Below are 21,054 nucleotides of genomic sequence, written 5' to 3' on the forward strand. Positions count from 1 at the left end.
GCAGTTAGGAATTTGGACTTGGGCACCAATCTGGTTTTTAAAAATCCCAGTTCTGCCATTAGCTACTTGTGTAATCTTAAAACACTTCAAAAAGTTTTTGTGTGGAGGGGAGGGGCAGAGAGGGAGAAAAAGAGAATGTGAAGTGCGGCGCACCCTGTCAGCACAGAGTCCCAGGAGGGGCTTGTTACTCACAAGCCAGGAGATCATGACGTGAGCCATAATCAAGAGTCGTTTAATGGCCCGAGTCACCCAGGTGCCCCCTAGCTGTGTGAGCTTAGGCATATTATTTGACAGCTCTGCACTTCAGTTTCCTCATCTAGTAAATGGAGGCAATAAAGCATCCAGCTGTTGGGATTTTATGAGAAGTAAATAAGATATTGAATGTAGAGCCCATGCATATGTGTATGATAAGTGTCAGCTAATATCAATGTGTTATCTGTCCACTGGACGGATAGAGAGGTCAGAGGCAAGGGAGGCCAGCAAGAGGTTGATGGCGACTGGAACAGAGAGCAAGGTATTTTAGGGGTGCCTGGCTGGCTCAGTAAGGAAAGCATATGACTCTCAGGGGTGTGAGTTCGACACCCACATTGGCATGGAGCTTACCAAAAAAAAAAAAAAAAAAGAAAGAAAGTAAAAGAACAAGAGATTTAAAGTAAGATCCAGTGGGAGTCATTCCCTGGAAATGTGGGATAAGAATAGTTAATAAGGACTCTCAGGTTTCCATTATCACTACTTGGGAGAAAAAGGACTTCCAATAGCAATGGAAAAACTAGGAGAGGACCTAGTGATGGAGGGCAAGATGCAGTTTGGGAAACATGGGAGTGATGTCAGGAAGACCTTGGGTTCTATTGTGGCCCGTCACCTTGGCAAAAGCCTCCTTCCTCCTCCAGGCCTCAGTTTTCCCATCAGTAAAATGAAACTTTTACCCTTGAGATCTCAAAACTCTTTCCCAACTCAGATATTATCCAGTCTCACCTGGGAGTGTTCTAAAGGGAGAATAAATGCTGACAGCCTGGCTCTTAGGCTTTATGAGGTTCAGGGTTAGGTGATAGGAAGGCAGTAATATAAGAAGAGGACCCCCCTTATTTTTTTCACACCCCCTTAGATGTTGTACCTTGTGCCCTGTGGTCGCACCCTCGTCTAGGCTCTCCAAAACAGCCCATCCCATAGATCCTTTGCACCCCAAAAGAGATTTTTAGGAACCGGTGTCAGAGAAAGTGAAGTTCAATGTTTATTTGATTTCGCCACACTCTCTTTCACTGGATTAGTTCCCGACTTGGGCTTTGTTTTTCTCCCAGATTAGAGAAGAAAGAGGGGTTGTTTTTAAAAGTTCACTGTCCTTAGCACTGGCGTCAGACTCACAGCAATAGTGAAACTGGACCCTGTCGTGGCAGCAGACCCAGAGAGCTTGTATGTACCTGAGGGGGCGGAGCACCGTCCTCCGAGTGCGCCCCCGCAGCTGGCACCGGCAGGTGCGTGCCGAGCGACCTCTGTTCAGGATGGCTACGGTAGAATGGGCAGAGGCACTCTTCTGAGAAAAGCTGCATTTTGAAATAAGAGTTTCCCATAAAATAAAACAGAACGACAGAAACAGTCATTTGAATGTTTGCCGAGCAACTTAGAAACAAACGCCTGGGGAGATTTTTTTTTTCCCCCAGTAAAGTACCACTTAACATAGATGTCTCTTCCTCCTTTTTCTCGTTTTCAAACTGGCAACTGTGCCTAGATCTTCTTCCTCAGGTTGTGACGATATTTAGGAATTAAATTTAGGAATTACAATTAATTCTAACACATAGTGATTGATAGTCATTTAAGAAACCTTAGGGCACCTGGGTGGCTCTGTTGTTTGAGCCTCTAACTCTTGATTTCGCCTCAGGTCACAATCTCAGGGTCGTGAGATTGAGCCCCACGTGGGGCTCTGCACTGAGCCTAGGGCCTGCTTGAGGTTTTATCTCTCTTTACCTCTGCATGTCCCCCAGCCCATGCTCTCTTTCTTTCTCAAAATAAATAAGTAAACATAAAATAAAAGAAACCTAACTCAAAAAGAAGTGACTCAAACTTAATGACTAGAGGGAACTTTGACATTAAGTACTTTTTTTTTTCTCACAACATACAGAATCATCACTGTCATTTGTGTCAGTAAATATTTACTGGGTATTTCTGTATTTAGAAAAACATGCTGTTTGTCAAAAATATTTTAGCTTCTTTTTTTTTAATTTTTAAAGTTTATTTATTTTGAGAGAGAGTGAAAGAGTACACTCGAGCACATGTGAGTGGGGGAGGGGCAGATAGAGGTGGGGAGAGAACTCCAAGCATGCTCTGCACTGTCAACACATAGCCCAATGTGGGGTTAAAACTCACAAACTGTGAGATGAGTTCAAGAGTTGGAGGCTTAACTGACTGAGCCACCCAGGAGCCCCTTTTGGACACACGGACACCAGGGGATGCAAGCCCAAAGAGGAAGGACTGTCGGAGGTTAAGCCAGAAGGTTACCACCTGCAAGTCAGGGAGAGACACCTCAGAAGAAAGCAGACCTGCTGACACCTGCATCTTCCGGCCTCTGGAACTATGAAAAAATACATCTCTGTTCTTTCAGCCACTCAGTCTGTGCTGCTTTGAAATCCTTTCCTCTTTAGGTTACTGAAACCCCTCGTGCATCCTTTCCTCATCTTGTGTATTGATGGTTGGTATCTGCCTGCCAGTCACTTTGCTTCTGCCTCTGGAGTTCCTGGAGGCCCAGACGTACTCATTTTTCGAACCCAGCCCATGGCCCTGTCCTTGAAAGACAAGTGTTCTGGGCGCCTGGGTGGCTCAGTCGGTTAAGTGTCCGGCTTCGGCTCAGGTCATGATCTCACGGTTCATGATCTCACGGTTAATGGGTTTGAGCCCCATGTCGGGCTCTGACAGCTAGCTCAGAGCCTGGAGCCTGCTTCAAATTCTGTATCTCCCTCTCTCTCTGACTCTCTCCTACTTGTGCTGTCTCTCAAAAATAAATAAAAAGCATTAAAAGAAGTTTTTAAAAAAGGCAAATGTTCAATAGATGCAGAATGAATGAATTAACATGAATGGAGACAACATGTAATGTAAATGATAAGCCATGTGGGACTGGATAAGGAGACTACAGCATATTGATACAACTAAAATAATGCTTACAACCAATTTTTGATAACTGGGGAAATGTTTATATCCTTATATTAAGTGGCAGAAGGTCAGATGACAGATTCTACCTTTAGGATAAGTGTGACTATATTAAAATGACTCAGAAGTGATGGAAAGGAGATGTGTCCGGTGCTCACAGGGCCTCACTGGGGCAGGGCCATCATGGACATTTGTCTTCATTCTCACTTCCTATTTCAGAGACTTGTGTCATGCTGTTTCTCATTGAAAGTCCTCCTTATGTACCCAGGAAGTTTCCACAACCATCTGTACTCATTTTCTTTGCTGCATCCCTCTTTCTGTGTCTCAACTTCCTGGTTTCTTATTTCTCTGTTTTACTACCTTAAACTGTAAATACCTTGGAATGGGAGCAGTGTCCTGTGCTACTGTTTCTTCAGTGCTTGGCACATTCTAGAACACATAGTAGTCGTTCACGAAATAATACTTATTTTACGTTATTTTATTTTATGAGAGTGAGAGTGAGAGTGAGAGTGAAAGCAGGGAAGGGACAGAAGGAGAGAGAGAGAATCCCAAGCAGGATCCACACTCAGCGTGGAGCCTGACTTGGGACTTGATCCCACAACCCCCGGATCATGATCCTAGCTGAAATCAGAAGTCGGTCACTTAATCAACTGAGCCACCCAGAGGCACTATGAAATAATTCTTCAATGAATGGTGGCCACAACAACCACAGAAAAGAAGGTATTTTCTAAAGTTCATTTTTATTTATTTTGAGAGAGAGAGTGAGTGAGCAGGAAAGAGGCAGAGAGGGAGGGAGAGACAGAATCCCAAGCAGGCTCCTTGATATCAGCCCAGAGCCCAATGCAGGACTCAAACTCATGAACTGAGAGATCATGACCTGAGCTGAAGTTAGTTAAGAGCCAGACCCTTAGCCTGCTGAGCCACACAAGTCCCTCGGTATTTTGTTTTCTCAAAGAAAATTCTCATTAAACCTCTTTTCCCTATGTCTCACAAGCCAGAAATACATGAGCAGAGGCAATGGTTTACCACTATGAATAGAGGCCAACAACGATTCCGGGTAAGCGTTCATCAGGAAAAGGGATGAGCTGGGTCCTCAGGGAAGAGAAGGATTTTGTAATTCGGGAAACTGACAGGCCCTGGTGTACAATACTCTGAGGACGGGGAAGGAAAACCTGTCCACATTTTGTCAGAGCTCTCTAAAATCCCTTACCAATCAGTCCATTTGCTCATTTACAACCTGGGGTCACAGTGAAATAGCACATGCATGTTCGCCATGAAAAGTTACCAGCGAAACATATGGAACGTTTAGGTGCTACACCCAACACGTTTCCTCTGAAGTTGAGCCTCAGTTTCTGGTGAAGTTTAGCGACGAACACCCACTTCCATCTGCACTCGCAGATGACAGGGAACCTGTCTGCATAACTAGTAGGTCAAGGTCTCCTTCCAAGCCTTGAGAACTGCTGGGTCTGTTTGGGGGGGCCCTCCCCCGAGATCCCTGGGGGAGCAGCGCTCTGGGTTCATCTGGGTCTCACCCACAGAGTCAGAAGAAAGGGAAGCCCAGTGGGCCAGAAGCAGAGGTGGGGATCTTAGAAACACACAGCTGCATGTTTGAGCTTATGTGTAAATGTTTCCCTGCCTCATGCATGCGCTGTTTCCTGATTTCCTTGGCTCTGAAGACTAAGCTTTCAGGCTTTAAATTTAATCCCAACAGACCTGAATTGATGTCTCTTAATTATGCCTATGATGTAGTAAATCAACACCCTATTAGGAAGTCATTCAAGTATCAAATATTTAGGAACTTATTACAAGAGAATTGCAACATGTAAGCCCTCAGGCGGGAAGAGACGCTGCTAATCTCTTTTGCGTACAGAGCTGGACTAGCTGACATATAAGACAGCGCCAGGCTACTGTTCCCATGACCGTTTGTATATTTCATCGGCCCCCAAAGCCTTTTACATAATGAAAACATTCAGTATAATGCCTCTCCTCCACCTTTCCTACCTTTTTTTCTTCTTGCCTCTTTTGTGGCTCCTTTTAAGTTGAGATTAAATCCTGATTTGCAGAGAGAGTATATTCATTCATGCAGCCAATGTTTCCAGTTTTGAGTAAGCTTCTCTGTACCAGGCACTGCTCTAAGCACTTGGGATTTATCAGTGGTTAAAACAAAGATCTCTGCTTTTGTGGAGCTTCTTTTCTAAGGGGGAAAACTGACCGTAAACAAAAAAGCATAATAAATAAGGAAATTGAGTAGGTGTTAGAAGGACATGGGTGCTACGAAAAAAAAAAAAAGCAGTAGGGCCAAGTGTTGTTGGGGGTAGAAGGGTAGGGGCTGGAGTATTAATAGGCGGTTTGCCACATGGAGAGACCTGAGCATACGTGGAGAAGGTGAGGCAGTTAGGCAATTAAACATTTGGAGGAAGGGTGCACGAAGGAGCAGCCAGAGCAAAGGCCCTGAGGCCACGTGTGCTGCCTGTGTCAGCAGAACCCCAAGGAGACCATGTGGCAGGTAAGGAGTGAGCCAGGGTAGGATAGTAGGCGGGGATATTATTAGAGAAGGAGGTGGAGGGAAGCAGGTCAGGAAGGCCTACATAAGTATATTTGTTGGCTTTTCTAGTCTACTCAGAAACTGGCAGAGGTCAGGTGATTGAACAAAGGCTGGTTCTTTGAACAAGCAGAGTGGAAACGGGAATCAGACCTGGACTTTGCTTTTCTTTCTACCATGAAGTTAATTCCTGACCTTGGGCAAGGCCTATTTCAGAGCTTAAATCATTTCTAAGGCTCCTTTCAGTTCTCGGGTCTTACAGCTTTAGGCAACCATTTCCAACCTGTGATTTAAGGAGCCAGAAAATGTCTCAAAGTCCAAGAATCTCACATATCTTCAGCGATCAGACCTAAAATCCTCAGACAAGCCTCAAGGCCTCAGCCTTTCTGGAGTGGTGGGGCCCATTTGAAAAAGTCAGATAGGAGTTACAGATCTTCTCCCCACAGAAAGGTAGAGCCACATCTATGAGAAGAATGTTGTTTGTAGCTGGGAGGGTGGGGGTCACCGGGTCCTTGAAGCACAACCATGTACACCCCTCAAAAAGTGATGTGCGGGACACTCTAAAATTCAGTGCATTAAGGAGGCTTGTTACTGTCCCTTCAACTTCCTTTTTTTAAACTTTCCATTATGAAAATATTTCATATATTCAGAGAAATGGAAATAATAGTACAACAAACTCCTTCCCCTCTAAAATTTTTAAATGTTAATATTTTACCATATTTACTTTATCATTTATCTTGTCTTGCTGTTGTCAACCTATTTGAAAATTGCAGATATCATGGTACTTTATCCCAAAGTACTTTCAACATGTATCTCTTAAGAATAAAAACAGGGGCGCCTGGGTGGCTCAGTCGGTTCAGCGTCAGATTTCCGCCTAGGTCATGATCTTGCAGTTTGTGTGTTTGAGCTCTGCGTTGGGCTCTGTGCTGACAGCTCGGAACCTGGAGCCTGCTTCAGATTCTGTCTCCCTCTCTCTCTGCCTCTCCCTTGCTTGCACTCTGCCTCTTTCTCTGCCTCTCTCTCTCAAAACTAAATAAACATTTAAAAAATTAAAAAAAAAAAGAACAAAACCAGACCATACTTGCTGCCAGGAGTCCTGTCCCCATGTTTTAATAAAACCACCCTTAAAAAAAATAAGATTAAGAACAATACCATCATCACATCTAAGAGTACTAAAATTGATTCCACAATCGTATATCCAGTCCAACCTCAAAATTCTCTTCATTCTAAGAATTCCTTTTTTATATTACCAGGATTCCAATCAAGGTTCACACATTGCATTTGATTGTTATGTTTTGTTGGTCTGTTTTATTCAAAAACAGTCTCTCCATGGTTTTGTTTTTTGATTATTTTCAAGATACTGACTTTGAAAGAGTTCAGACCAGTTGTCTTATAGAATGTTCCCACTTCTGGATTTTGTTGATTATTTTCTCCAGTATCTAACTCATTCTTCTCTCCCCTACATTCTCTGTAAACAGGAAGTTAGATCTAATAGAAATATGTGAGTTTTCATCAAAATATAATGTGATCTGGGAAGAGGTAATCTGTTTTCTCGGTATTGACTGGATCGATTGGTATTTTAGACTGTTGGCACTTTGTAAGACCATCTTGAGCCTTATAGCACCCCATCCCTAATGTTTACCAACAAGGGTGGGATCCTGGCGAATCATGGACAGAAGAAGGAGGGAAGCTTTCAGTGAGGGGGGTAGCACTGAATTTGGAGTTTAGCCCTGAAGTAGATCATTTTCACTCTTCAATTTCCTCATCTGAAAATGAGAGAAATAATAATTTCCTTTTTAATGGATTATTGGACTCAAATGAAATAATAGATAAGGAAATTCTTTCCTTGGTCCAGTCAGTTAAGCAGCTCAGGTCATGATCCCACGATTTGTGACTTTGAGCCATGCTGACAGTGCAGAGCCTGCCTGGGAGTTTTTCTTTCACCCTCTCTCACTTACCCTCCTGCGTGCACTTTCTGTCTCTCTCTCTCAAAATAAATAAATAAACTTAAAAAAATTCTTTCCTTGTAAAATGAGAAGATCTACATGGAAGAAGTTCTGCTTTAAGGACTGACACCAAGTAGAGAGAGTGTCCTGGATCTCAAGTGAGTAAAGTGCAAATCTACGTATCTATGTACGTATCTGTCTGTCTGTCCATCTATCATCTACCCATCTGCAGTGATGAATTTCTGGCATTTAAGAGTTACTGGGAAGAGTTGGCGGGGCGGGGGGGGGGGCATGGTCAGTTTTTTCCAATGACGATTTAATGGCAGTAGTTTTCAGCTGAGAGTAATTTTCCCCTCCAAGAGGACATTTGGCCATGTCTCAATACATTATGGTTGTTCAACTGGGGAGCTGCTGCTGATATTTAGTGAGTGGATGCCAAAGATGCTGTTAAATATCCTACAATGCACAGAGCAACCCCCCACCCAACCTCCACTTCCAAATTTATCTAGCTCAAAATGGCAATAGTGCCAATATAGAAAAATCTTGATTTAATGTGAAGCACAATTAAATATTGAACCTTAGTCCACAGTCCTGGACCATTCTTCAAATAAATATTGAGATTTGAGGTGAGTTGCACCAAAATTCCATGTACTAAAGTAGCATATCATGAATAGGAGAAGAAACATAGAAAAGAAAACGGAGATAAAAATTTTAATTATTTCAATCAACATAATTGCTATGGTTCAACTGAGCTTCCTCCCAGGCTAAAAAAAAAGTTAAAATCAGTTGTATAGTTTTGATTATCAGAGAGGATAATTCCTAAGGGACATTGCATTTTCTAAAATAAGCTATAACATAAAATTTTCATGAAGTATTCTGTAATACAAGGAACAATAGTGATGTAATAATGGGATGGGCAATATTCTTATTATTTGTGCAAAAAAATACAGAAGTAAGCTTCCTGTGGCTATTTATTATAACAGTTTGGATTTTAAAAAACTATAGGGAGGGGCGCCTGGGTGGCTCAGTCAGTTGAGCGTCTGATTTTGACTCAGGTCATGGTCTCACTATTCATGAGTTTGAACCCCGCCTCAGGATCTGTGCTGACAGCTCAGTCTGCTTCAGATTCTAGGTCTCCCTCTCCTTCTGCCCCTCCCCCTGCTCATGCGCGCACTCTCTCTCTCTCTCTCTCTCTCTCTCTCTCTCTCTCTCTCTCTGTTTCTTTCTCAAAAATAAATAAACATTAGAAAAATTTAAGAAAAGGGCGCCTGGGTGGCTCAGTCGGCTAAGCATCCGACTTTGGCTCAGGTCATGATCTCACTGTCCATGGGTTTGAGCCCCACATCGGGCTCTGTGCTGACAGCTCAGATCCTGAAGCCTGCTTCAGATTCTGTGTCTCCCTCTCTCTCTGCCCCTCCCCTGCTCGCTCTCTGCTCTGTCTCCCAAAATAAAATAAAGACATTAAAAAACCATTTAAGGGGCGCCTGGGTGGCTCAGTCGGTTAAGCGGCCGGTTTCAGCTTGGGTCATGATCTCATGGTCGTGGGTTCGAGCCCCACGTCAGGCTCTGTGCTGACAGCTAGCTCAGAGCCTGGAGCTTGCTTCAGATTCTGTGTCTCCCTCTCTCTCTGACCCTCCCCTGCTCGCAATGTCTCTCTCTGTCTCTCAAAAATAAATAAAAGACATTAAAAAAACTATTTAAAAAAGAAAGAAAGAAAAATTTAAGAAATATAGGGAAAATATTCAGGTGAAACTTTGTTAGGGTGATTGTAGGGCACTAAATTAATATGATTCCATTTGGAGCCTTCTGATGGTCTAATTCAATGAAATAATTGAATTATGGTACCTGGAGGAATATAAGGTTTAAGTAAAGCACTACTGGGGCGCCTGGGTGGCTCAGTCGGTTAAGCCTCCGACTTCGGCTCAGGTCAGATCTCACGTTCGTGGGTTTGAGCCCCGCGTCGGGCTCTGTGCTGACAGCTAGCTCAGAGCCTGGAGCCTGCTTCTGGTTCTGTGTCTCCCCCTCTCTCTGACCCTCCCTCTCTCATGCTCTGTCTCTCTCTGTATCAAAAATAAATAAAAACATTAAAAAGATTTTTTAAAAAAGCACTACTGAACCCTGATGTGCATTATATTATTAAAAACCCTTTGTAAATATACTTTTTTTGGGACATAATATCTCTATTGGGATATTATTCACATACCATAAAAATTACCCTTTAAAGTGAAGAAGTCAGTGGTTTATAGCATATTCACAGAGTTGTAAAACCATCACCACTATCTGACTTCAGAATATTCTCATGATCTCAAAAGGAAACCCCATATGGTTAGCACTCATTCCCTATTCCCCCCTTTCCCCGGGCTTGGCAAACATTGGGCTACTTTTTATCTCTATGGACTGGCCTGTTCTGGAAAATTCATAGAAGAGGAATCATGTAATATGTGGCTTTCCATGACAGACTTCTTTTACTTAGCATAATGTTTTCAAAGTTCATCCATGTCACAACATGTATCAATATTTCATTTTTAATTGCCAAGTAATATTCCATTTTATGGATTATATTGTATTTTATTTATTCATGTATGAGTTGATGAACATTTGGATTATGTTCATTTCTTGGTTCATATAAATAATGCTGCTATGAACTTTGTCATGAATGTTTTTATCATGATAGGGCATTGGATTTTGTCAAATATTTTCTCTGCATCTATTATGATGACCATATGGTTTTTGTCCTTTATTCTATTAACATGGTATATTACATTTACTGATTTTTCTGTGTCTTTTGTGTATATCAACTTGGCCAAGCTATTTCTCCAGTTAGTCAATTAAACACTAATCTATATGTTGCTATGAAGGTATTTTGTTGACATTATTGACCATATCCTAAAGAATATGGGTGGGGGGCACCTGGGTTCTGTCGGTTGCTCAGTCGGTTAAGCGTCTGACTTCGGCTCCAGTCATGATCTCACAGTTCATAGGTATGAGCCCCGTATAGGGCTCTCTGCTGACAGCTCAGAGTCTGGAGCCTGCTTCTGATTCTGTGTCTCCCTCTCTCTCTCTCTCAAAAATAAATAAACATTTAAAAAATATGTATGGGTGAGCCTAATTCAGCCATTTGAAAGGAATTAAAAGTAGAGCTGAGGCTTGCCTGAAGAAGAAATTCCTGGGGCACCTGGGTGGCTCAGTCAGTTGAGCATCTGACTTCGGCTCAGGTCATGATCTCACCATTTGTAGGTTTGAGCCCCATGTCAGGCTCTGTGCTGACAGCTAGCTCAGAGCCTGGAGCCTATTTCGGAATCTGTGTCTGGCTCTCTCTCTGACCCTCCCCTGTTTGTGCCATCTCTCTCTGTCTCTCAAAAATGAATAAAAAACAGAAAAAAAATTAAAAAAAAAAAAAGAAATTCCATCTAAGAGTGCCAATCAGCTCTTCCTGAGGACCAGTCCTGCAGATTTCAGCCTTGCCCAGCCAGGCCCCACAACCGTATCAACCAAATGCTTGCAATAAATCTTTTAGTATATATCAATATATATCTTTTACTGATTCCACTTCTCTGATTCCTGACTCTCACAAGAAGAACCAAATTTATTGAAAAATGTGTTAAGAATTCTAAACCTTCTTCTGCAGCATTTAAGGATATAGGTTAATTTATTCACTACTTTTTGAGTAGTACTACCTCTTGGTTGTCCTAGTTGCTGAGCCTAGAGGAATGAACAAAATAGAGAAAGTTCCTATCTTCAAGGAGGTGATATATCAATAATAACAATTACTGACCATCTACTACTGTGGCCACATGCTGTGGGCAATAAAAAGGTTATTTGGCTCTATCTTGTCTCTTGGAGCTTGTAAATTAGTCTGAATATCTGGATTGCTATGGAGAATAGGCTGGACATGATTTTTATTTGTAAGAACACATAATTTTTTTCTTTCCTTTCTCTTTTTTCAATTTTTATTTTAAGTAGGCTCCACACCCAACGTGAGGCTTGAACTCATGACCCTGAAATCAAGAGTCACATGCTCTACCGACCGAGCCAGATGGGAGCCCCTCAGGTACACATAATTTCTTATGGAGAGATAAAATCGAGTATTTCAGGAACCTAAAGTTGCTATCAGGTGCTTCTTAAAGGAATAGTTGAGATCACTAGATTCCTGAGACTTCTTTAAATGTATGTATATTTTAAAAATTAAATTAAATTCATAAACTTATTTTAAGATACCTTAAGGTAATCACATGTGCTTAAAAAATTGTAAAGGAGATTTTTAGGAATGCCCTAAGAGGTTTCACTTTGTTTGTTTTTGCTGGTAGTGAGTGACTTAAATGTACTTAAGGAGTGTAGTGACAAAGAACAGTGTGGAAATGTGGACACATTTCTGGTGTTCTTCACCTTGAAATATGTGCTCTCTCATTTTGTACAGCTGTGTGGAATTTGCAGGCCCTCATGCTGTTTGGACTGTGATTCCTAGGCTGGATTAGATTACAGGTAACCTCACAGGGGAGGTGTGTTTTGGATCAACTCACTTTTGAAATGTTTATGAAAGAAATTCTTTGGCAATGGGACTTGCACACAGGAACTCAACCGATGTCGCCTTAACTTAATGATTCTGGTGAGGCATCTCTGCCTCGAGGACAAAAATTCAACAAGAAGAGCGCAAGGGTTCTTTTTCTTCATGACTATAAGGAAGCAGGTGGCCTCAGCAAATGGGAGATAACTAACAGCCTTCTAGTGATCCTGGCATATTGACTCATGGTTTATAGTGCAATGAAAATCTGCTGACTTAAGTGGGGCAATCAGGTGCCCATCTGACCTACAATCCTTTCACTGAGCCATTTTTGTTTTCCGCGATAGGAGTGCAAAAGGAACAGTTGTCCACCTGTAGCTAGTCTTGGTCCTCATTTCCTCTGGTAGCCAGAATTGTCAGCTCAAAGTAGGTCACCACAAGTGACTAGTGGTCCTGGAGAGACTCACAGGAAGTAGCTGCAAAGGTCAGGGGAAGTTTTCAATGACTACACAGAAGGCCGGTGTGGTAGGCTTCGAAGAGCTTCTCTGCTTGACGTTTGAAACAGCCATGTGTTGGAGCTCCTTGGAGACAAACCTGAGGCCTGAGTCCCATAAAAGAGATGCCTTTGCTCTGCTGCGCAAGAAACCCATGTCTGTAGACGGGAATCATCTTGCAAGGGATGATCATGAGGTATTTCTAGCATTAAGTTCAGAAACCTGAAACCATATTCCTCAAGTGAAGAGTTGGGGTTGGAATGAACAGTCTGTGAAATAATTCCCAACCTGGAGATGTTGGGATTCCACGGAGGGAGATACAAGTTTCTATTAACATACATTTTCACGGATCATTAGGAAAGCTTACATTTCAATGCTACTTCACTGATACAGTTGTTATACTACAAATGATAGGGTACAGTTACAATTGACGTTATTTTTATATGATCTTATTGGCTCAGAATACAATTTCAGAAACGGCTTGACCTTGGGGACTATAGTCTCTCCTCATACAAAGAGGCAGGATATCATAGAGCAGGGGTCAGATAACTTTTTTTTTTTTTTAATAAAGGGCCAGAGAGTAAATGTTTTGGGCTTTGCAGGTCATATAGGCTCTTTTTCGATTATTCAGCTTTTCTGTTGGATCACAAAAGCAGCCACAGATAATATGTAAGCAAGTGAGCATAGCTGTGTTCCAATAAAACTCTGTTTATAAAAACAAGCTGGCCTTGACTTGGGGTTATAGAGGGTAAAAGCATGGACTCTGGAGTCAGGTTCAAATCCTGCCTTTACTATTTGCTAGCGGTGTGACCTTAGAGAACTTCGTTAACTTCTCTGTGCTTTGGTGTTTTCATCTCTAATTTGATCATAGTATTTACCCTACAGTGTTATTATAAAGATTAAATTAGTGTATTTGTAATGTACTAAACAGTGTTCAGCAGATAGTAAATGCTTGTGTTAGATAATTAACTGTCCTTTGGAGTGGGTAATATTATTCCCATTAAAATTGAAATTCAAAGAAATAAATATGTTACTTCTAAGAAGGTTAAGTTGTGAATCCAGTTTTCCTCTCTCCAGTACAATTGATCTTTACTCAGCAGAAGTGAAATCATTATATCTAAATATAGGGAAATTCTCTGTAACAGCCTAGGAGGCAGGTCTTGTCCCTAAAACCATCATTTAAAGGGCTGTTTGTATTTTTCCTCTCTCCGCATCCACATGAGGAGTTATTGTACGTAGCAGTGTGTTGGAGTGGTTTGTGTTGGCTCATGAGAGTAGATTGCTAAATTTTCAGGAATTTTGTGAGCAGCTTCAACGGTTGGTAGCCTTAAATTGGCCATGGTGGGAGTATTTACACCAGGAAATTGGCAGGTGCTATAAGTCTGGGCTTTTTTCCTCTTAAAGGACTGGTTTATTAACACACGACTGGCTATATGCCATCAGTGAGCACTTCTCCAGCAGGGGCCCTATGTCTTAAATGGTGACTTGGTGAATAATATTCAGTGTCATGTGATCCTCTAGATCCCAGGGCACCATGGCCTAGAAGAATTTGAGGCCTCTGACTTTTGTCAGAGGCAGAAAAGAATACAGACTTTGCTCACCAATAGAAACAGGTCAATGGAAGTCCCTGGACTCTGATTTCTAGACATCTGACTCACAGCTCTGTTCCCTGTTCCTGTTGTAACACACACACACACACACACACACATACACACACAAACCTGCATGATTCAAGCTAAATGGGGACAGAAAAGCACCAGAGGAGCTAAAGGAAAGAAAGCTTGTTAGGCAAATGTCATGCCATAATCAAAGTACTTGAGGGGCACCTGGGTGGCTTAGTGGGTTAAGTGTCCGACTTTGGGTCAGGTCATGATCTCAAGGTTCATGGGTTCGAGCCCCACATTAGGCTCTGTGCTGAAGCTTGTTCAGAGCCTGGAGTCTGCTTCGGAGTCTGCATCTTCTTCGCTCTCTGCCCCTCCCTGCTCATGCTCTGTCTCACTCTGTCTCTCAAAAATAAATAAATGTAAACAAATTTAAAAAAGAACTTTTAATGGCTACCTTTTCTGGAGAAGGCAGTTAGTGCTGAGGTATTTTTCCCCAGTCTTTCTTAAGGTAAAGTCTTTATAATCTAAACATATGTCCTCTAACCTTTTAAGGAAGCATCAGAGGAAATACAAAGGAGAGTGGGAGTCCGTCAAAAAGACAATTAGACAAGTTGCTTCCTCTTGTGAAGTTGTGAAACTCAGTTTTCATTGCTATAAAATGGGAATCATAGGCTCCTGAGTGGCTCAGTCCGTTAGGCGTCTGACTTTGGCTCAGGTCAGGATCTCATGGTGTGTGAGTTCGAGCTCTCCACTGAACTCTCTGCTGTCAGTGCAGATCCTGCTCCTGTTCCTCCACCTCCCTTTCTCTCTGCCCCTCCCCTGTTCATGTGCTCTATCTCTCTGTCTCAAAAAAAAAAAATAAAATAAAATGGGAATCATAACCATTCCATCGTTAGTGTGACATAGTGGTTGTGAAAATCAATGATAATGATTTATCCTTAGAGCTAAGCGCTGAGGACCCACAGATAAGTTAGTTAGGTCCTTGCTATGAGGAAGTCAGAGTTTGCTACTTAAACAGATAATCCAAGGTGTTTGGATCCTAGAGGACAAATCACTATTGCTTCAGTTGGTCCTATTGGGGAACGGTTTGGCCCTGGAGCCAAGTTCCTGGGTTGAATTCTGGCTGTGCTGTTGTTTATTAGCTCTGGGAACCTGAGTGAGTTATTTCATATCTTTTGCTATTCTGTAAGATGAGATTTTAAGCTCTCCTCGGTATCATCTGTAATCATAGAGATGATAATAATAGTACCTACTTCCTAGGCTTATTCTAAAGATTAAAGTAGATAATACATGTAAAATTCCCCCAGTTCCTTCACCTATAAAAATAGAGATAACAGTAACTGGTACTTTTAGTATTGACAGCATTATGATGATCAAATAACACATGAAAACATTTAGAAGTTAGAAACAAAAATATGAGTACAGCATAAACAAATAGAAGATAGAAACACTAAACAGATACTTATTTAAGGTTGTAAGTGCAATGAGAAGATGCACAGAATACGGATTTTTAGCTTGTGATTCAGGAAAGACATTTGAAAGAGATGATTTTTGAGACTGTAAATTCATCCCCTCATTCATTCATTCCTTCATTCATTCATCTGACTACAAAATTTGAGAATCTACCATATGCCAGGCTTCGCTGGGTATGTAGTAATAAACTAAATCAACTCAGTCTGTGGAGGTAGCAGCATCAAGAGATGGCTTGAGGGGATATTTTATGTGCCTCTTCCCATAATTCCAAAAGTCCTTCCCACATTTACAAAAATTGACAACTGCCACTTTTTCACTCTTAATAAATAAAGGGCCATGCAAACACAGCCGCAGGACAAACCTTCATTTCCTCTTCCAAAAAGATTGCCACTAGTTTTTTAAATGTAGTTTATTTATTTATTTTGTGTGTGAGAGAGAGAGAACGTCAAAGAGGTAGAAAGAGAGGGATAGAGACAATCCTAAGTGGGCTCTGTGCTGTCAGTGCAGAGACCTACATGGGGCTCAATCCCACGAACTGTGAGATCATGACCTGAGCTGATATCAAGGGTCAGATGCTTAACTGACTGAGCCACCCAAGCACCCAAAGACTGCCACTTTTAAACTTCTTCTAGAAAAATTCTGGAGCTGCAGCTGGTCTTCATCTTCACAGAGCTTGAAGTTTGATGGGAGAGACAGGTGTTAAATACATACATAAACTTGCAGGTAATTAAGATTGTGATAATGGTTATAAAGAAAATAAATGGAGGCCATCAGAAAATAAAGGAAAGAATGAGTGGCCAGGGAATGTGTTTCCCAGGAACTGATGCATAGGCATTTAAACCAAGAGCCAAATTTGTAAGAGTTAGCCAGACAAGGAAAAAAGGGAAGAGACAGAAAAAACAGGTTTTGCAAAGGCTCTGAGGCAGGAAAGAGTTTGGTGTGTTTGTGTAACTGAAAGAAGGTGTGCTGTGGTTAGATGAGGTGAGGTGGGGAAGGAGATCTGGGGTAAGAGGAGGGTGGTGGTGGAGGAGTGCCAGTGAAAGGGAGTAATAGGCAGCCCACTTCCAACACTGGACCTTGTAGGTCAAAGAAATTCACATTTTATTCTCCCTGAAATGGGAAGCAATTGGGAGCTTCCATCAAGAGCTGTGCTCCAAGTCACACACAGTCATAAACTCTGGCTGCTATGTGAGAATGGATTGGAAAGGCGTTAAGGGTTAAAGTAGGGAAATGGGTTGGGGGCTAAGGCGATAGAGGTAGCTTGGGTTTTTCTAATAGCGGTAGAAATGGAGAGATGTGGAAGGATATGAAATGGATATGGTATTAGATTGGAAAGAATGACTGCCAGGTTTCTGGCTTGAGCAGTGGGTGGCTAACTGTCTTTTGCTGAAGTCGAGGAGCCTGGGAAAAGAGCTGGTTTGGGGAAGAAGGGCAAGAGTTGAGTTTTGGGTAAGTGAATTTATGAGGTAGGAGTGAGACATCATGTCTCATGATGATAGGGACATATGGCCCAGGGACTCTGAAGAGAGACTTGGGTTACAGGTATATAGATATTAGCTACAGCCATGGTGAAGCAGTCACTGCATGGGGATCAGTGCTCTTAGCCTTTTTTGGGGGTCCCAAACACCTTTGAGAAGCTGCTGAAAGCCATACTTCTTCCTTTGAAAGATTTTGCTTTGAAGTTTAAGAAGTTTGTAGGCTGCCTGCAGCCTACCCACAATTCTTGTAAGGTTGATAGATGACAAATTAAACTAAAAAAAACCCCATCAAACATGTGAAGAGAGAGATATGTACCCTTGAGCCTGAACATGAATTCTGGGACTCAGCACCACTGAAAGGTAAAATAGAGGAGGCACCCACCATAGGCTGAGAGGGAGTAAACAAAAGGGAGGGAGAGTTCCAGAAGCAAGCTATGGTAACTGAGAAACATATTTCCAGAATAGGAGAAAAATGCTGAAAAGCCCTGTAAAGATAAGGTCTGAAAAGCATCATCTGGAGTTGGCAACACTGTGACCTTGGGAGGCTCAGGACTGGACCTATGGAGGGTGGGCTCTCTTGGGAGCAGGCAAAGGCTGGGGTGAGGGAGAGACACCAGGTTCAGTTAATGTGTGGGTGTTCCCTCATGGTGGTCTTGGTGGGGAGGTGATGGTGAATGCCCGAGGGAAGATGCAAAGGGCTTTTGAGGGTGGAGGAGAAGCCAGGCAGTCCTTATGGAAGGTAAAGTTCGAGCTTACTGGGAGGACTGCTGTCTATTTGGTGCTGTGATCATGGGCTGGGGCTTAAAGAAAGAGCAGGATCAGAGGAGGGAGGGGCTGAGCCCTTCGCGAGCAGCTGCTGGGCCCTTCGCAAGCAGTGCTGGGCCCAGGATCCTCATGGGTGGAGAATCCGCAAGCCTCCCAGAACTTCTCAGGACTCTTTTCCTACCCTTCTAGGGCTTCTCTTCCTTTTCTGGCTCCGTCTTTTCCCTCAGCCTATAAACATGCTCGAGCTTTTCCTAGTGACTCAGCATCTCCTCCAGTCAGTATCCAAATTCTCTCCTTTCATGCCTAGAACATCTGTAGCAGGGAATTTCTTGATATGTTCAAATAGTTTTTTTTCTTCCTACATACAGTTTTCCCTTGCCCGGCTGTGTGTGGCCTTGCTCTGGGGGATTTGGGCTGCTTCTTAAAGTCTGGGCGGGGTGGGGGGTGCTCTTTGGGGTCTTTCAAAAGCCTTAATGCATTGACAGGTTCATGTTTGATGCCTTGGAGGAACACTTGCAGCCAGAAGCGGGGCAGCATTTTCAATGAAAGCACATTTTAGATAGTTCACTCTAAAGTCTGAGTGGAGGACAAGTTTGTCTCAAGGAGGCTGTTCGGAGGCTGCTACAAAGGATGGCTGGAACCTGTAGGAGGTAGGGTTTGGGGCTTACTAAGGAGGCGCAATAGATAGGACTGGGTTACTGGATAAGGCAAAGGGCTGAATCAAGAACGACTCATGCCCAACTTTCTAATTCTGATGGCAATAGGTGGTGGTGTGGACAGCTGAGGCAGGGGCTGCTATGGATCTAGTGGGATGGGCTCAGTCTCTGCTGTGCTGAGTTTGGGGTGCCTGTGTGATGCATCTAGATAGATAGGCAGCTGGATATTTGGGTCTAATTTCTGTGAATGAGGTCTGGGCTGGAGACGGATGATTTGGTAGTTGAATCGGTGAGGATAGAGGCAATCCCTAGGAGACTGAAGTGACAGGAGCCTACACGGAAGCTCTCATTTAAGGTGCAGAGTCACAACTGGTGTCACTTAAGGATGTCACCAGAGGAGGCAGGGGCCTTATTTACTGAGATGTGAGAATTAGGAGAGTGGACTCCCTTGGAATCCGAGGTAGCCTTGAGATTCCAGAAGGTGAGAGTTATTTTGAGGCATCAAATGTAGCAGAAAGATCCAGAGAATTAGGCTTGAGGAGTACGTGCCCACTTTGGGGACAGAGGTTACTCTCACCTGGGCAGGGTTAGGGCAGAGAGTATGGGGGGCAGGGGAAGAAAAAGTGGACTGCCAGGTGTTGAGAAATGAGGAAGTGGAGGGGGCGAACAATGACAATGACACTGATTAAGAGGCCAGCTTGAGAAGGAGAGAAGCACTTGGAAGCTACCTGCTGGAGAGGGCACTTTGGAGTGGAGGGTTGGTGCCATAGTTCTGTTTTTAGACTTGAGAGACATAAACTTGTTTAAAGGTGGAGAGGAAACAGCCTGGAGCCAAGGAACGGAAGAGGTGGGGGAGGAGGCTTTAAGGGCTCAATCCCACCTAGTGAGCTTCTTACAGTTTGTCAACTTCCACACCTCTCATCTCCTGTAATCATTTGAATATTGTGAGGTTTGAAACACACACACACACACACACACACACACACACACACACACGGTGAGACTGCGCCCAGAGGTTGTGAAGAGAAATGTGGAACCTTTAGGTCCAGCGCGCCCTACACCACGTGAGGAAATTCGTGGAAACTGTCCAGCTCCAAACAACTTAGGGAGTCAGGAGCAGAGTGTTCCTGGCTCCCAGTGAGGTAACATCTGCGCCGTAAACTCGGAGGTAGTGTCTCAGATGATGTGTCACCATATGTCGCGGAGGGAGCCGGGTAGTAAGTAGCCCCTGAGAAGTGTCACCATGTGCTTCAAACCAGAGCTTGAGTGCTTCTCGCGTGGTGTCTCTTAAGTATGGTGGACCAAGGGTAGGGCCCGTGCCATCTCTTCCCTGCCTAGCGTTTCAGCAGCTACGAGTTCTGTTGGCCGCAAGGTGTAATAACAATAGCGATGGCCGAGCTTCCAGGGCGCGGGCGCGTTAGACCAGGGGCCTGAGCCCGAGGCAGCAGGTGGCGGAGCGCGCTCCCGGCGCGCGTTGCCGAAGGGACGCCGCGAAAACCAAATGAGCGATTTGTATATCCGGCCGGGGCTCTGCGCCGAGATAAAGCTTCTGCGGAGGGAAGTATTTAATTTGCTTCCAACCCCATCGGAAGAAACTCCTTCACGCCGGAGGCTGTGGGGTGGGCGCGTGGGAGTTTTCTCTTGGGTACGCTCCCCAGTCCTCCGCCCGAAGTCGGGTGCGCCGAGCCAGTTGTCAAAGAGGCATTACAGTATTTTGTTTGTTTTTCGGTGGGGAGGTGGTGCTGCTAAGGAATGAAAGAGACCTGGATTAGAGCTAGGATCTGGTTTCCTCTTCACTCTAGCACAAGTTTCCTGCTTGACCTTGACTCTGTAGAGTCTATTCTAGGCCCCTCACTGGTCCTCAGTTTCCCTGTTCATTAAGTGGGGATTTGGACGATGATCTTGTTTTTGCACAGCCAGGAAGGCAAATTCCATCTCCTCCCGGCCAAAAAAAAAGCCATCCTTCATTGGTAACCTCCCCTCCCCAACACCAAGCTCTTTTGAAGGTTCCTCTTCTCCCCTTTTCTTCGCCAGCTTAGGGGGCTAATGGGGAGGTGGGTGGGGACTGCTCCATCGCCCCGCCCGCCTCCGCTGGCCCCGCCCCCTTACGTCCCCTCTGCGCCCCTCCGCCCTCGGCGCGGGGATGAGGCAATCACGTGACCTCACATCCGGCGCGGGAGTCCCGAGCTCGCCGCGCGCGCGCGCGTGGTTTCCCTGCCCGCCCGCCTGCCCGCCGGCTCTTCCCGCAGCGTGATCCGGGCGCCACGGCGGAGGGGAGGGGGGGTTCGCTACGTCGCTGGCGGCTGGAGGCCGTTTCGGAGTGCAGACCGCCCCCCTCCCCTGCCAGCTTCCCTCGTCGCCCTCCCTTGTTCTTACTCTGCCCCGGCTGCACGCCGCCGCCGCGGGCGCCGAAGAGGAGAGCGCGGACGCCCCTGTGCCCGGCGCGGCTCGGGCCTG

The sequence above is a fragment of the Suricata suricatta genome, chromosome 5, assembly GCF_006229205.1.
Source record: "Suricata suricatta isolate VVHF042 chromosome 5, meerkat_22Aug2017_6uvM2_HiC, whole genome shotgun sequence".
Lineage (NCBI taxonomy): Eukaryota > Metazoa > Chordata > Mammalia > Carnivora > Herpestidae > Suricata > Suricata suricatta.